Raw genomic sequence first — 15,827 nt, 5'->3', positions numbered from 1 at the left:
GGAAGCGTCGAGGTATATCTGGCATTAGTCCGAGGAAGAATCCATCCGTTGGGCAGAAGGTGCGCGCACCCCATTGCGAGCGGGCGCCTCCGTCGCAGAGGCGCTCACCTTTTTCCACTCGTCTCGGGGTTGATCATCGCGTTCAAGGTCCAACAGCTAGCAATTTTTAAGAACTGTTGCTATTCAAAGCACTGGCTACGAGGGCGAGCCGCGGCCCGATTGAAGGCCTGTTCAGCCGCATCCAGGACGTTCAGAAATGGTTGCCCAAAGAATCCCTACAAATGCGTGTAAAAATGAGGTTGAAGGGTGCACAGCTTTGACCGGCTCTCAAAGTGGATCCGTGGGGTCATCGCTTTGAATGCATAGCCACAGAAAGTTGTCCGCGACGAGTAGAGCGCGTGAAACAGATAAAAAAAAAAAATGAAAGCCGTTTACAACTCCCTGTAACGCCGAATTAGAGCGCAGCTCTAGAGGAGGAGGAGTGAAGGGTACTGAGGGTTACGTGTTCTCGGGGGGGGGGGGGGGTCACGTGACCTCGGGGAGAAAAGAGGGGGGGGGGGGGGGGGGCGACGGCGACGCCGCTCAAGCCGGAAACGGGTGCCTAAGAGCTGCGCTCTAAAAGCATATAGAACGCCATAGGGCCCTTCGGAGCTGGTCAAACAAAGCCGAAACCGCCTGAACTAACCCTGACAGCTGTGCACCCGCGTGTAAGTCGGGAGTTGTGGTGATCGATGAAGTAGCGATCTTACAACTGATCTTTTGTGCTGAGTGGGCTGATGGTAGTCAAGAAAGATTTGTGTGTCACATAGCTTACAATAAACGGATGTCTCGTTCTATGGACACGTACATCCAAAAGCGGCAAGTTCACAGGTGAACTGACTAGTGGGGTGGACACTATTCAGTTTGCGGTGAAAATCGGTCCCGTGTTCTCTGTCAATTATTACAAAAATGTCATCGACAAACCACTGGTACAACCCCACGGGGATATTAATGCTAGACATTACCTTTTCCTTAACATATTTCATGTCGAAATTTGTGACAGTTATGAAAACTGAGACTCGCGCACTTTCTGAAACAAGTCAAGAAGGTAGGAGAAGCTCCTCGCGCACTTTCTGACCTAACCACTACTATAGTCAATTACAAGTCCAAGAAGGTAGGAGAAGCTCCTCCCACAAGCGTGATGCGCCCGTTTCAAATCCTTCCGCAGTCGAAAGACGAGTTCACTGGAAACGCACCTTGTTCCGCTTCAACGGATAGATATTGGCTACAGAGTGATGCCCCAACTTGTCTCCGACCCCACTTTTTAAGAAAGCGACCTTTGCATTCGTCGGGGAGGGGGAACCGAGTCCCTGAAAGCAGCCTTTGTATTCATCGGAGGAGGAACCTAGTCCCCGAAAGTCGTATTTGTTTCCACCGGAGGGGGAAAACTCTAATCTCCCTCTCGTGGCTTCCACAATGCTAAGTCAAAGTCGAAAGATAAGGCAATTATGTACAGAAAGGCAAGACCCTCCTCGCGAGTTTCACGTCACTGAAACGATGGGACGCTATTGGATGCGGAGGTGGCGGAGGGATATATGATTCCCTTTGATGAGCATTTGCCGCTACCTTCTAGACCTGTAACTTACTATACCTCTCCTCCCCTCCCTCCCAATCTTAGCGGTGGTGCTGCCATAGCCCGTCAGGAACGAGTTAATCGCCGCAGAACCCTCAAAGAGCTCCTGGATGACTCCTGCCTACTCCCGTCCCCCTCCGAACTCCTCTCCCGCCAAGACGCCTTTCTTGTCCGGCAAGCCAACACCACCTCTTAGACCGATCCTCCTCCCGTCCCCGATGCACTCACTGCTCGTGGATACCCTGACACCTCGCACGTGCTCTGGGACCGCCCACGCACTTTTCTATCACGCCAGCATTACCTTGACTCCCTGGCACCCGGTTCCCAACCTCATTCTCTCCAGGAGTGGCTCGCTCCCCCTGAAGGGGAAAAAGCGATGGCATGGTGGAGGGCCCTACCAGACGCCTAAGACAGTATTCTTTTCTTTTTTCCCCCTTTTTTTCGTGTGTGTGTGTGTGTGTGTGTGTGTGTGTGTGTGTGTGTGTGTGTGTGTGTGTGTGTGTGTGTGTGTGTGCGTGCGTGCGTGCGTGCGTGCGTGCGTGCGTGCGTGCGTGCGTGCGTGCGTGCGTGCGTGTGTGCGTGCGTGCGTGTGTGCGTGTGTGTGTGTGTGTGTGTGTGTGTGTGTGTGTGTGTGTGTGTGTGTGTGTGTGTGTGTGTTTTGCACGGTTCTGGACTTGGGGCCCTTTTTTATTCGCAATGAAGTTTTCTCCTCCTCCCTCTCCCCGAAGGGATGATCTTCTCCGGGCTGCTTCGCTTCCTTGACCCGATTCCGACGAGAGGCCGGCAGACCCAGCTCGCGTGCGTGCGTTGGCCACAGGCATGGCGGGTACTGTACGCAGCTTTGGAATGTGGACGCTACTTCCTGGCTACGTCGGCGCATCGCGCGACTTCGGCGCATCGTTATGGGAAGAAACGCTCTGCCCTCCGTCACCCGTTTGCTCTGTTTTCTTGTTTGGCTGTTTTTTTTGTTTTTTTTTCAGTTTGCCTCGGTGAAGGGAATGCAAGGGTCTTCGCGTAGGCTTGCGTGCTTTCGGCACCCCGGTCTGGGTAATAAGCGAGGTCGGCCGCACATACACTTAGAGTAATCTGGTTCAAAATGCGTGCACTTTGGTTAGGACCAAATGGAACTTTGATAAAAGCGATAGTTCGCGGAAAGCAATTACGTTACGACGATGGACAACTTCATTGACGTACCCCACGGTGCCGTGTTATCCAAACAACGTATTTGAGAAAGATCTCAAATAACACGGCATATCCAATTTACAGTATCGATGACAGTCACTTCATGACGATCGGACGGAATACGGACTTGTTTCAGGGCACGTTTTGAGGAGAGCTTGTTTTTTGCACAGCACCGAAGTAAAGGATATGTCTCTTTCGTCCCCTACCCTGAACCGCTCAACTGCCATGTTTATTTGAGTAATAGCCTCCCTATTTATGAAAAAGGCTGGGTCCGGACATTTCATCGAAAGCCGTTTCATAGAACGCCATTTCATCGAAGCCGTTTCATCGAACACCGTTTCATCGAACGCCGTTTCATCGAACGCCGTTTCATCGAACGCCGTTTCATCGAAGCCGTTTCATCGAAGCCTTTTCATCGAACGCCTTTTCATCGAACGCCGTTACAGCCTGCAATAGTTTTGTAATTTATTTTAATTTTTATACACAACGTCATCTAATTCTCCCTTTTTTTGAATCACAGTATGCAGTGAAGTGTTAAGTTCCATCGTGAACATATCCTGCTTCGAGAAAAAAGCCTCCATGAAACAATGACCCCTCTCCATGTCACATGAAACAATTAAAAATGAGACAAAAAAAAAAAAAAAAACAGAAAGCATGATGTGCTTTTTGGGAAGCGGGTTGTGTTTTATTGTCTGACAGCGTGTACCTGTAACCTTGGGTTATGTGAAGATCCGAAAGGGTTCTGTCTTCTTGGGTGACAGAGTACGCCCAGGGCTTTACTATCGTCTGGTGCGGGTTGGCCTTCCTAAGAAAACGTCCTGAAGATGATTCATAGGCAAAAGGGTCGGTGATAAAGTTGACAGTGAAGGGGAGGTGGTTCCAGTGAATCCCGGAGAAAAGCTCACCAGAGAAAAGCTCACCGGAGAAAAGTTCACCGCAAAACCGGCGGATGCGGAGAAAAACTCACCGGCCATTGAACATATGCGCAGAAAAGCTCACCGATATTTTTTCTTCTTTTTATGTGGAGGCTGTTGGATCGTGCGTAACATATATTAATTTATTATCATTAAAACTCTTCAGCTTTGTAAAAAATAAAATGTCCTCTTTCGTAATATTTGTTAAGCTTAATGGGTATATTGCTCCCAAATTAATAATCGCGGGCCAGTGTTTTTTGTGGCTTACCCTCTAGGCAACGAAAGCCTAACTAAAATCTTTATGAACTTGAAGAACAGGAAAAAGTTAAAAAAAGGTAATGATGACTGCCTAAAACCTAAAAATCAAAGGTGTAAATGCCGAAAATTAAAAAGTGCACGCGCAACACCTCGGTGCCTGAAATTCTCTTTGAAGCTTTTGTTAACATTTGAAAACAAGATAAAACAGTCAATGGGATATCGAGGCTTCTTTCTTCCACGGACATGCACGCTTTCTAACCGTTCGTGCTGGTGTTTCCACATGTTCCGTTTGTGTGATAGTGTCCTTCTACGGTGCGCCAGCCATGACCTTCAGAGGTGCACACTGTCTCCGTTATTATTCATGAGCTATATAAGAACTAGTCATTTGTAAGATAGGTAGCGAATTGGGCGAGTTGGTAAACGTATACACGATAAAAACCACTCAAACGACGACGACGGAGTGAAGACAACAAACACGACATGATGAAGCTGTTCTCGCAACTAAAGCTTTGTTAGTGAAATTAACAGAAAGAAAACAGCGTAGCCGACACTGATTACATCCACAAACACCTACTTATCGATTAGGCACTACACAATATTTGGACCTCAAACGATTCACCACACTGCTATTCATATTGGCTCGCAAAAAACAAACCTCTTTATCTGACAGAAGTACCGACGGCGCACCCTCAGCTGTCAATAAATTGTTGCCTTTTTTACCGGTGTTCGATGTTCTGATTTTATACTTGCGACTTCATTAATTTGCAGAATTGGTGATTACTAATGTCTGAGGAATTAGTAAATATGCCCAATGAACCTCAAGAATATAACAAAAACGAGGACATATTTTTAATGAAGTGACTAATGCGAATTGTGTTAAATTGCCACGTTTTACAGAGAATCAAGCTAAGCTAAAAAAATATCGGTGAGCTTTTCTCCGCATCTGCCGGTTTTGCGGTGAACTTTTCTCCGGTGAGCTTATCTCCGGTGAGCTTTTCTCCGGTGAGTTTTTCTCCGCCGCCCGGTTCCAGTCCAGGTGTAGCCCGAAACCATGTTGGCTGACACTTTGTGCAGCTTTTGTCTCCGTAGAGTTTGAAAACTAAAAAAAAAAAAAAGCTGAAACGTTCAATCTGAGAATAAAGCTGATAATCAGAGTATTATTATATTTTATTTCGTGTGCTCTCCTGGCAGAGTATCGTTTTATTATAAGCGTGCTGTCCTGGCGGTTAAATGCGTTTCGTGAATAAACATTCAACTAAGCGTAAGTCTGGAAAAGAGCTGGTGTGAATGGCACATTACCGAAACCCCCGGACAGCCGGTAAAAAAAACGACAAAGACATTCAAAAGTGTTTTAAGTGTCGGTCCTTCACCTCCAGTGTCATGTTTTTTGACTGGTACACGAGTAAAACTTTTCAGTAAGTCGCATACCCATTTGTTTTCATACCAATGGTTTTTATTTCTAGTAATTTGGCTCCACCCTAAAAACAGTTTCACAAGTGACTACCTTAGTCTTAACAAATGTAAGGTAAAACATCTATAAAGCACTGTTATGCCCCAAAACTCGATACAGAGAAATTCAATGAAACGGCCCTTAGCGATTCGATGAAACGGCGTTCGATGAAATGTCCATTCATTCGATGAAACGGCGTTTGATGAAACGGCGTTCAATGAAATGTCCGCTACCCGAAAAAGGCCCTTGCGTCTACTCTCCCGCAGAACACATGTACAGCCAAACATCGCGTTGCGCATAAATAACAGCGAATAATTAGGTCAAGAAAGCGATTCTTCATACAAATAAAATCTTCACAGATGGTATTCTCTTGTGTAACCGGTTTGAGTATCCGCATTGATCGCTACTGCGAACAATGTTCTTATCCTACGTGGCGCGAAAACTACATAACCGACGGCGAGTTTATTTCCACGGAGAGCGCGGACAGAGTCGAACTTGGCGCTTCAGCACCTGTGTTTGCCCGTGTGCCTCGCCTCAGTGTTGGAGGTAACGCGTTACTAGTAACGACGTTACTGGTAACGCGTTACATTTTTCGCTAATGCAGTAACAAACTCGTTAGTATTCTGAATGACTAACGAGGAAAGTATTTCCGTTACTTTTTTTACGGTATCGGCTGTCAAATTTCGTTACTCGTTACTTTTGACCAATACTAGTGAAATTCTGCACCAGCTTATCGCTGCACGGAACCAGCATCCGTCACAGTAAAGTTAAAAAAACAACAAAAAAAATCACTTCTCGAAGGCGAAAAAAATCTTCGGCTACCAGCTACCAGCTACCAGTTTTTTCATAATGTCACCACCCACAAGGCTTGAACGAACGACTGCGTTACAGCCTCCTCCCCTCCCTCCTCTTCCCCCCCCCCCCCCCCTGCTTTGCGCAGCAGAAGTGGACAGCGGAGGGGGGGGGGGGGGGGGGGTGCCGTGGAGAGACATCCGTTTACAACAGTGGACAACTAGTGGCGAAGTGATTTGCTCATTTCTCTAGTTTAAAAAAAAAAAAAAAAAAAAGAAACATCCTTTGTGGAATATTTTTACCCTTGCTCTCCCCCTCGCTGCCTGAAAGTTCCTGACCCACTTTTGTACACAGAAGAATCTTTCGCTTGATTAGTCTTTAATTCCCTAAGATCATGATAAAAAAAAAAAAAAAAGTTTTAAACCTGGAAAGAAAACTTACAAACACGAAACCTTTTTTTTTCTTTTTTTTTTTTTCACAGAAAAACTAGGAGCTACGGCTGGTAAGAGGCAGCAAGTGATTATAGCCAGTGTGCTGGTAATTGGTGTCCTGTTCCAGATAGTGAAATAAATCAGTCTCTGGTAATAGTATGAACCGGACTGTTACTAAAACCGGCGTACAGATGAGGGGTGTTGGTTGGCTGGTTGTGTTCCAGCAGTCCTCGTTCGCATGCTGTAGTTTATAAAAGCCGATTGACTAACATCTCCGACTCATTCTGCGCGTGAGATGGGCATGAATAACGAAAGTCCGTCGCCATGGCCAGCAGGTCTGAATGAAATGTATCAACTAAAGTAGACAGAATCAGGTAATTTACAGTTTCAATGCCTAATCTGCATGCCGAAAATTAAGCTGCTTCGCGCATCAAAACACTATGAAACCACTCTGTAAATTTTTATCTTTATCCAAGCTTGTTAAGGAGGCTGATCACACATCTCTGCCAAACATATGTACTCGAACAGAAAAGTAACGTAAAAGTAACGTAAAAGTAAAGTTCGTTATTTTTGAAAAGTAACGGTAACGGTATATCGTTACGTTTGTAAACGAGTAACGTAGCTCGATAATACGTTACTTTTTGCCAAACTAACGAGTAACGCTATTTCGTGACTTTTTTTCGGTAACGGGCACAACACTGCCTCGCCTCGTCGCCAGCGGCGCTCACCGCAACCCGCTACGACACCCGGAAGTTTACAGTCAAGGCCACCGGCGCGCAGGCGCAGTAGCCTATGGAGTTTTCGTAGACCGTGCTGCCCCCTCCGCTAAGCGTTACGCAACGTAGTCAAGGCTATCGGTGCGCCTGCGCGCCGATAGCCTTGACTGTGGAGTTCCCGCTATCGTAGCGTGTTGCGGAGGGCCTTGCGGGACGACGAAAACGACCTACGAAAACTCCCTAATAGCTGCTTCTTCCTTGCGGGGGGGGGGGAAGGGGGGGAACGCGATCTACGAAAACTCTCTAGACCGCGTTTCCCCCTCCGCTAAGCCCTCCGCAACGAAGAAGCCGCTACTGCGCCTGCATGCCGATGGCCTTGACTGAAGAGTTCCGGGTATCGTAGCGGGTTGCGGAGGGCATTGCGGGACGGCGAAAACGATCTGGTGCTGTCAAAGCCGCAACTTTTGACAATTAGCCGAACTCCCAAAGTTGTGGCGAATCCTTCCCCTCCCTCCCTCTTTCTCCCCTTCCCCCACCCCCCCCTACCCCCCGAGAAACTTGATGTGAGGCAAACGCCCGACTGCCTCCAGCCAAATGGCTCGAAAATTTTTCCATATGTAGGTATCTTCTCAGGATTAAACCAGGGTTGCAATCACACTGACTGCACAATTCACAGAGCAGTGGGGCCAATTTTACGGGATCAAACTTTTTTATTCACTACCAACACGCACAAAGGAACAAATCAAGCTAGATCAAGCAACATAGTTGACGTGGGACGCTAGGCTTAGAGTTAGCCCACTCCCGCTACGAATTCCCTAAGCACTCGCACAGCGCTTTCGAAGGCGCGTACATGTGACGGTTGTTTGCTGCAAACTAGGTCTGTTGAAGAGATCTTTCTCCAAACACCTCGATGAATAACGAGCTCAAGCTGAGCTCCTTGGTACATTCATGCAAAGGAAAGGGACAGAAACACAGAGAGAACAAACAGACATGCACACTACTGACTATCAACTGTGACTTTATACTTATTCTTTAACCCCTTAACCTAACTTCGTTATTTTTTTCTGTTTATTCTGCACATAAAGTAATGCCAATAAATTAAATTAAAGTATGCCTCATTACACATTAAAACTCTGTGTTTCTGTCCCTAAAGTTCTAGCGGACCTTTTCTTTTCACCTCGGTGAAAGCAGAACGACTCCCACTCGTAAAAGTAAACAAGGTCAACGAGCTAGGCTGCTTTCATACGCTGCAAATGCCGGCAGCGGTATGTTGCATGTACGCTATCGTTTGAAGCAGAAGTGGAAATGCAATCTCGGGATATTTTTAAAAACAATAATGACTCTATCTAGATTATTTGTTTCTCTAACATAAAAATAGTGTTGATATAAATATTATTACGGCACAGAGAAACAATCTTACAACAAACATTTCAGACGCTAATCATCTCTCCAACCAATAAAAGCCGAGAAAAGGTGCTTAGTTTTGTAAGCACCGGGCGGGGCCTAGAGCGGGGCTACCCCCCCCCCCCCCCCCCTCTAAATTGTATCTAACAACGTAAATGTTTTTTTTTTTTATTTAAAAAATATCAAACGCTCATAAAAATTTCTTTTTTTACTTGAGTGCTTTTTTAAAGCGAGACGAGTGTTTAAGATTAACATATATATGCTCTCTGTCTTGCTTACTAATTGTATCGCCTCTGAAGTTCGTCATATAAACTGTTTTGAATTGTTTTACTGGAAGCCCTCTGTGAATTCATCTCCAAGACTCGGCAGCAGCGTCAAACCGATCATTATGTGGTGGCAGCGGTGGGATTCTGAGACACAGGAAGCACGATTACACTCGTATAAGATTCCCTTGTTTCCTCAAATACAGAAATACTGATACTGCAATACATTTTTCGAATTTCTTTACTTTCCCGTAGGCTTGGCACTTTGCCTTGAAGGTAGTGGTTTCAGACGACGAGGTGTCTTCAATAAGCTCGAAAAAGCGTTCCATCGGAGGGTCGGCAGAAAGGATCTTCACAACAGGGATGCCACGGTATTGTTTTTTGAACCGTAACAGAAGATAAGGCATGTGTTCCAGAATGCTTCAGGTGGTCCACTATTCTCGAAAATTCCAAATGACACTGCCTGCACGATCTTTAACTAGGTGACCTACAATTAAAGTATGTCTTGTCCTTTCATACAGCAGTGTGGTAAAGTTTCATGTTCACGCCCAAAGTCGCCGCCAATATCATTCCAAACTAAATGCCCAAAAGCAAAAAAAAAAAAAAACATATATAATTTTTTTTAATTACTGATATTTTCATAACATTTAGTTACTTTCATTTTTACGCTCCGTCATTTTGCCAATCTCAGCCTTTCCAGTTTGAAGGAACGTCTAGCTGCTTGCATGTCTGCTCACTGCAGCACATTTCGTTGGCGTTGGAAGCCAGTGAAACGGTAGTGAGTTTTAGTATTGCGTATTCGAGTGAACGCAAGCGCTGTGTGTTTCCGTTAGCCTAGCGTGTTCCACACTGCGCGTGCGCGGAGCCCAAAATTGCGGTCTTGGATGGCGCATGGCGATGAGGCGTACGCACAACGTGGTGCACACAACTCTAATGCAAACGCACAGCGCTTTCGTTTGGTTCTATGCGCAATACTAAAACTTTGCAGCAAAGTACAATCCCATACCGGCTGCAGCACTACGTTGGGGCAGTGAAAAGTGTTGTTTGCATTGGGAAATGACATTTTGCGAGCCATGGTCACGAGCAGTTCCGCCGTGCCCGCTGAGCAGGAGAATCGGGGGACCCTCACTAGAGCGCTTCCCGTTTCCGCCGCGGAAGGGCGAGCGTCGAGCTGGAGACGCAAATAGATACCGATAATAAACTTTTTTAAGCAGTAAAATTTTGGTAATGTTTTTTTTTCCCCAATTTAGTTTTTTCGTTTTTCGGGTGTTTTTCGGTTTTAACCGATTTTGTATTTTTGACACCGGCGGATGTTTATCAGTGTTTTCGGTTAAAACCGGAAAGTATACAGCCTACTTATCGCACAAGCCACAGACGCTCGACATAGCAATTATACGTGCAAACCCCGTGACGTGCGTAAGCAAGGACATGCAGTTGCGCGGAGGAACAGGGCAACAAATTTCGAGTTATTGTGCAACTCAATACCGAAACAGCAGACTACGATTAACGAGGTTATCATATTCAAAGCGATAAGCAGGAGCAAGGTTAAAGTACGCCGAGCAGATCTACCGCTCGCGTGAGAGCTGCTGGCCGGCAAGGTTTCGGATCGGACCGCGTTTAAGTTCTATCAAATCACGATTTATCTTGTAGGAATGCGGTTCCAACTTCTAACGATGAAGTACTAAAAGGAACCTTTTGCTCATTTGTGTTCCACTGGCCGACGTCCCGAACCCAAGCCGCAGAGCCTCAGGTAATCTGACGCTTAACGACTTGACTTCACCTCAACCGACTTGCTTAACCGCTTATGGTTGAAGAATAAGAATCCAGTCGCAGGCGATGCAGCATTTAGAATTCAACCCCCGAGTTTTCTTGCGCGCTTCCAACTCGGGATACACAGGGAAAATAAACAAAACAAAGGATTGCAAGGCCGACCAAACTAAACGCGCTCATTGTTGCCAATTGAATCGATAGAAACCGAAACCAAGACAATATACAATTTTCTTGGCACACGTTTTGCGATTTGGTGCATAATGACACGAGGTATTGGCTGTGGCGCAGTTTCCACAAAATGGTGCAGGATGGCGCAGACAAATGCGTCTGGTGCAAAATGGTGCAAATGGCGCAGCCGTTCCACTCCTGAGGTGACTACCAACTAAATTGCGTCTCGTGCCATCAGTATTGCCCTAAAAAAAACTTTTTGCACATAAAATTTATATTTTGACACGCGTGTCCCAACTACACTGTTTAAAAAAACATTATTTTCTTTTCAGTGCCCCTTTAAGCCTTCGACTCTCCTCTGACGTAAGCTGTGAAACAAACTACAGTGTAGAACGCATATAACGTATGTCGCGGGAGTCGCGACAATCCGCACTGTAAGCAGTACCACGCTATAACCAGAACATCAATTTTTCAGGCCAAAATACATGCCATGAGACATCAATTTTTCAGGCCAAAATACATGCCATGAGACAACTTATTTTTGTAAAAGAATTTATTTTATGTTAGATGAAAAATAAAGCTTAGTTTGAAGAAAGTTTTTATTTCACCAGACTAGTACACTTCTCTCTCAAGTGTGTCACACATTTTGAAAGAAATGAGTGACTTTCGCCTGGCGCAGCCTTTTAAAGGCGTCGCTGGTTGCGGACAGACGTTGCGAGCGTTCAGGATTGCTAACCCTACTCACTTTTCTCCGGTGATAAAAACTCGTGACAATTCGCATCCTTTATACGGTACGCGCCAGTAATACCTTAAACATGAGCACACGCATGAAATGCGCCAAATAAGAAATCCGGGCGATGTTCGAAAACACAAATTGCTTAGAAATCACCACTGTAGTCGAAGTAAACAAACACAACGACACGGGCGTTTCTGCCGTCTTGAGAGTGCCGCCACGACATCGCCGCACGAGTAGGTGGATCTTCCCTTCTAGTACGTGCTGGGTTATTCGCTCACACAACGAAAATTCACAGTTAAGGATAGCACTTTTTTATGCAGAACGACAAGCTTCCACCACGCCGTCTACGTCGACGATTACAACCGACGCCATGTTTGCGGATAGAGGCAGCCGGCCTGCGACCGGCATGCAACGAGCGCGAACACTTCTCCTCGACCTGCGATCGGTCTGTCGTTGCGGTTGTTTTCCAACGTAGCGGAGGGACGCACTATCCATAATTTCACTCCAACGCTTACAACAACAACAACGCACGTGAACGACACCTGCGTGCGTACCTCCGTCGCTATGGCAACTGAAGCCTCTCTCTTCGCTTCTCCCCGCTTCTTCGAGCAGCCTCCTTGCCCCGCGTCTTGCCCCGCGAGTGACGCTTGCGGCTAGCGCCGTTATCTAGTGTCTCACAGGGAAGCGTGCTCGCTCCGTTGGTCGGTCGGCGGGCTGTTCCAGAAACCGCACTATAACTGGTATTTCCCTTCGCGCGCCTGCATTTTAAGCGGTATGTAATTACATGGAGTTCTATGGGAGGTGAACCGGTGGTTTAAAAAAGCCGCGTTATACCCGGTCCTGCACTATAAGCGGTTACGTTGTAAGTGGTCTATACTGTATAAGGTGGTTAGAAACGCTGTGAATCCATATTTGTACCTTTCCTGTTTCCCTCCGATTCTTTGAATATTAAAATCTACCAATTATAAAATATTTTTATTTTTTGCTTTGTTCAAGCACACCTCGGTGCAGGTATGGCACAATTCTTAGCAAAACAGGCGCTTGGGCGCAAAATGTAGCAGACTTCCCTTAGATGGCGCAATTCGGCACAAAGGGCACAGCACTTCCATCACTGAGTTCAGCGCAAAATCCGAAGGAATGCTCACTCGACTGCGTCAAGAGCGTACCGAATCCTAGACGGTCTCAAGGAAGTAGTACAGGGACAACCGGAAGAAATGCTGGAACTCAGCATCATACAAAGGTCAGCAAGTCCATGGGCATCCCCCACGGTGTACGTGAAGAAGAAGGATAATGGGACGAGGCTGTGCGCCCACTTCAGAAAGCTGAACGTGACAACTCCATGCCTACTCCATGCCATCACTGTCAGAGATGCTGGAGACAGTGGGAAGAGACATATTCATCAACACATTGAACATGTTTCGGAGATACTGGCAAATCGAGCTCACAGACAAGGCTATCCCGAAGACGGCATTGCGCACGGACACCGGTCTCTACGGGTTTATGGTGATGCCGTTGGGGTTTAAAGAAGCGCCCGCGACATTTTAACGATTGGTGGACGACCTGCAGAGAGAGCACCGAGACTCCACGTGGGCCTACCTTGACGACATTGTGGTGCTCAGCACCAAGTGGGACGAACACCTATATCACTTGGGAGTTGTCCTGAAGACACTGCATCAGGAGGGACTGATAATGTAACTCAAGAAGTGCCAATTCAGAAAGCGGGACGCTCACTATCTCAGGCACGTGATTGGGCATGGAAAGGCACAACCTGATAATAAGTTTTGGGGTATGGTCCCGAAAGGTCGGGACCATCTAATCCCTCGAGAGACCAGTCACAAAAACAGAGCTTTGGTCATTATTGGGATTGCTCAATTTCTACCGAAACTTCATCGAAAACTTTGTGGAGCTGGCTGCACCGCTAACTGGCTCACATGCAAGGCTCAGCCCAAACAGGAGATTTGGACGCCCTCATGTGAGGCAACTTTTTGGGCACTGAAACAGAATATGCAGCACTCCAGTGCTGCGAATCCCGAACCCAATCGGCCGTACATCCCGCAGGTGGACACCAGCAACAGAGCAATCAGAGCCATCCTGGCTCAAACTAGTGAGGGCATCGAAAACCCACTGGCGTATGGGAGCCGCAAACTGCTGCTTTGCGAAATGAAGTACCGTAATATCCCGAGTCATCGCCCACCCCCCTACCGCCTGAAATTCATTAAAAAAGTGGGGTGGGCCATGTCTCGGTGGGTGAGCACAAACACTTGAAAAAAAGCGGAAAAAACACCTATTTTTCTCTGCATATCTAGCGCTGATGTACACGAGATACATCAAACTCAAAACTCGATTTAGTTTCATTGTTTTATCGAAAAAAAATGCTCACGAAAGAATATTTTACTATAGCGAAGTCCGTTGCTTGCATACGCGCTGGAAACACCGCCGATCTGGATATAGCGCGAACGTTGAATTGTTCCGTGAAAGAATGTTCTCCTAGTTAGTAAAAAAAAAAAAAAAAAAAAAAAAAAAAAAAAAAGTGTACAAGAAAATAGAAAAACCGACGAGGCGCAACGAGCGAGCGGACCAAAGAAGCGACCAAGAGCAATGCTGGGAAAGCGGGAAAGCCCGCGGTCGCGTTGGCAAATACTTTGGTGTCTTGTTTGGTGCTTACATACGTGCGTCCGTGCACGGCGGGCTATCAATGCACGGTTGGGACGCTCTGCAAACATCTGTGTAGGGCGTTCCAGAAAAGCTTTATTTACGCGTTGGCTTTGCCTAAAATATTGCACAACCGCGGTCGCGACGGGCGGGAAGAAGGAGCGGGTTCGCGGTGACCTTACTTCGGCGGAGACCAGACTTTGACCTAACACTCCGCGGTTACATTAACAAACTCTTATTTTGTTATCTCCATCGTTTTCTTTTCACACGGATACACGACCACTTTGGGGTCGCTCACGGAGGAAATGCGTAAACAAAAAGAAGTGTCTTTCCCTCCTTCGTTTTACTTTGTCGCGGACGTCCTCCAACTGTAAGGTCCGCGGCCGCGTCATTCGGGTAGGATGAGTGTTCGCGGATCGCAGAGTCCGCGCTGGGGTTTTTGAAGGGGTGGGCGATGACTCGGTGCTTTTTCGGAAATCGATATTGGCCCAAAAAATGGGGTGGGCGATGGCTCGGGGATGGGCGATGACTCGGGATATTACGGTGTGCAATGATTGAGAAAAAGTGTTTAAGATCAACATATAATTGCTTTCTGTGTCGTTAGTTAGTTGTATCGTCTGTGAAGTATGTCATATAAACTGTCTTGAATCATTTTACTGGAAGTCGTCTGTGGATTCATCTCCAAGATCTTCACTGACCGGCAACAGCAACAAACCTTTCATAACAACCTTAGCGTGAAGACGTCATCTCTGTCTTGTAAATCGCTGGCATATGCTGTTGAGCACGGTGACTGGCAGCGGTAAAAGAAATCCTCAAGTTTTCTTCATAAATAGTGTGGCTATTACTCGAGTAAATACAATATTTCTCGCAAAGACTGCAAGGGCTTTCTGGAGATTATCACGGCAGAAATAGTCCTTAAAAACTTTCAGCCTTTCCACTCTGGTGAAGAAGGAAGAGCAGCGGAGCTGTACAATGGAAAGTAATGGCCGGCCGCAAGCCAGCAAGCCAGAGTGGAAAGGATGCCGCCATCTATGAGTGACAACAGCAACTAGATACGGGACTTGCCGCCTTCGCCCATAGATGGCGGTAGGTGTCCATAGTTTGGTGTCTTCATTTCTTTGCGGGGGACAAGATTCTGGGGAAACTAGCCAGCTCTGCTGTAAAAAAACGTCAAACGGCCCACTTCGTACGTCGTTGTAGGTTTGCTTTTTTGTTTGTTTCCCCCGAAGGGCAAGCAGGTTATGAGCTGTGGTATTCCCTGGTTTTCACAGTAGAAGAAAACACAAAATAGGTAAGCATCTTGAATAGGCAAATAAAGTAAAAACTTTCAAGAAAGACTGGCGAACTCCGAATACACAACACAGGTGGAGAGCTGTGCTGTCCAGGTTTCCACAGCCCAGGAGGCTGGCAGAAATTTCTGGCTGATAGAGGTCGCAAGAGTCGCAAAATGGTGACAACCGAAGATCTCTTTTTGGAAAG

General features: G+C 46.6%; 1 protein-coding gene across 1 annotated transcript in view; it reads right to left on the bottom strand.

Moving 5' to 3' along the window:
• The window catches only part of LOC8042354, a 484,035-nt gene that overhangs the window by 48,034 nt on the left and 420,174 nt on the right, over positions 1–15,827 (bottom strand). The gene's annotated exons all lie outside the window — the stretch shown is intronic.

Source organism: Ixodes scapularis, unplaced genomic scaffold, assembly GCF_016920785.2.
Source record: "Ixodes scapularis isolate PalLabHiFi unplaced genomic scaffold, ASM1692078v2 PGA_scaffold10__122_contigs__length_95168666, whole genome shotgun sequence".
Classification (NCBI taxonomy): domain Eukaryota; kingdom Metazoa; phylum Arthropoda; class Arachnida; order Ixodida; family Ixodidae; genus Ixodes; species Ixodes scapularis.
The sequence above is the reverse complement of the archived record's forward strand: the minus strand, read 5'-3'. Positions and strand labels throughout refer to the sequence as shown.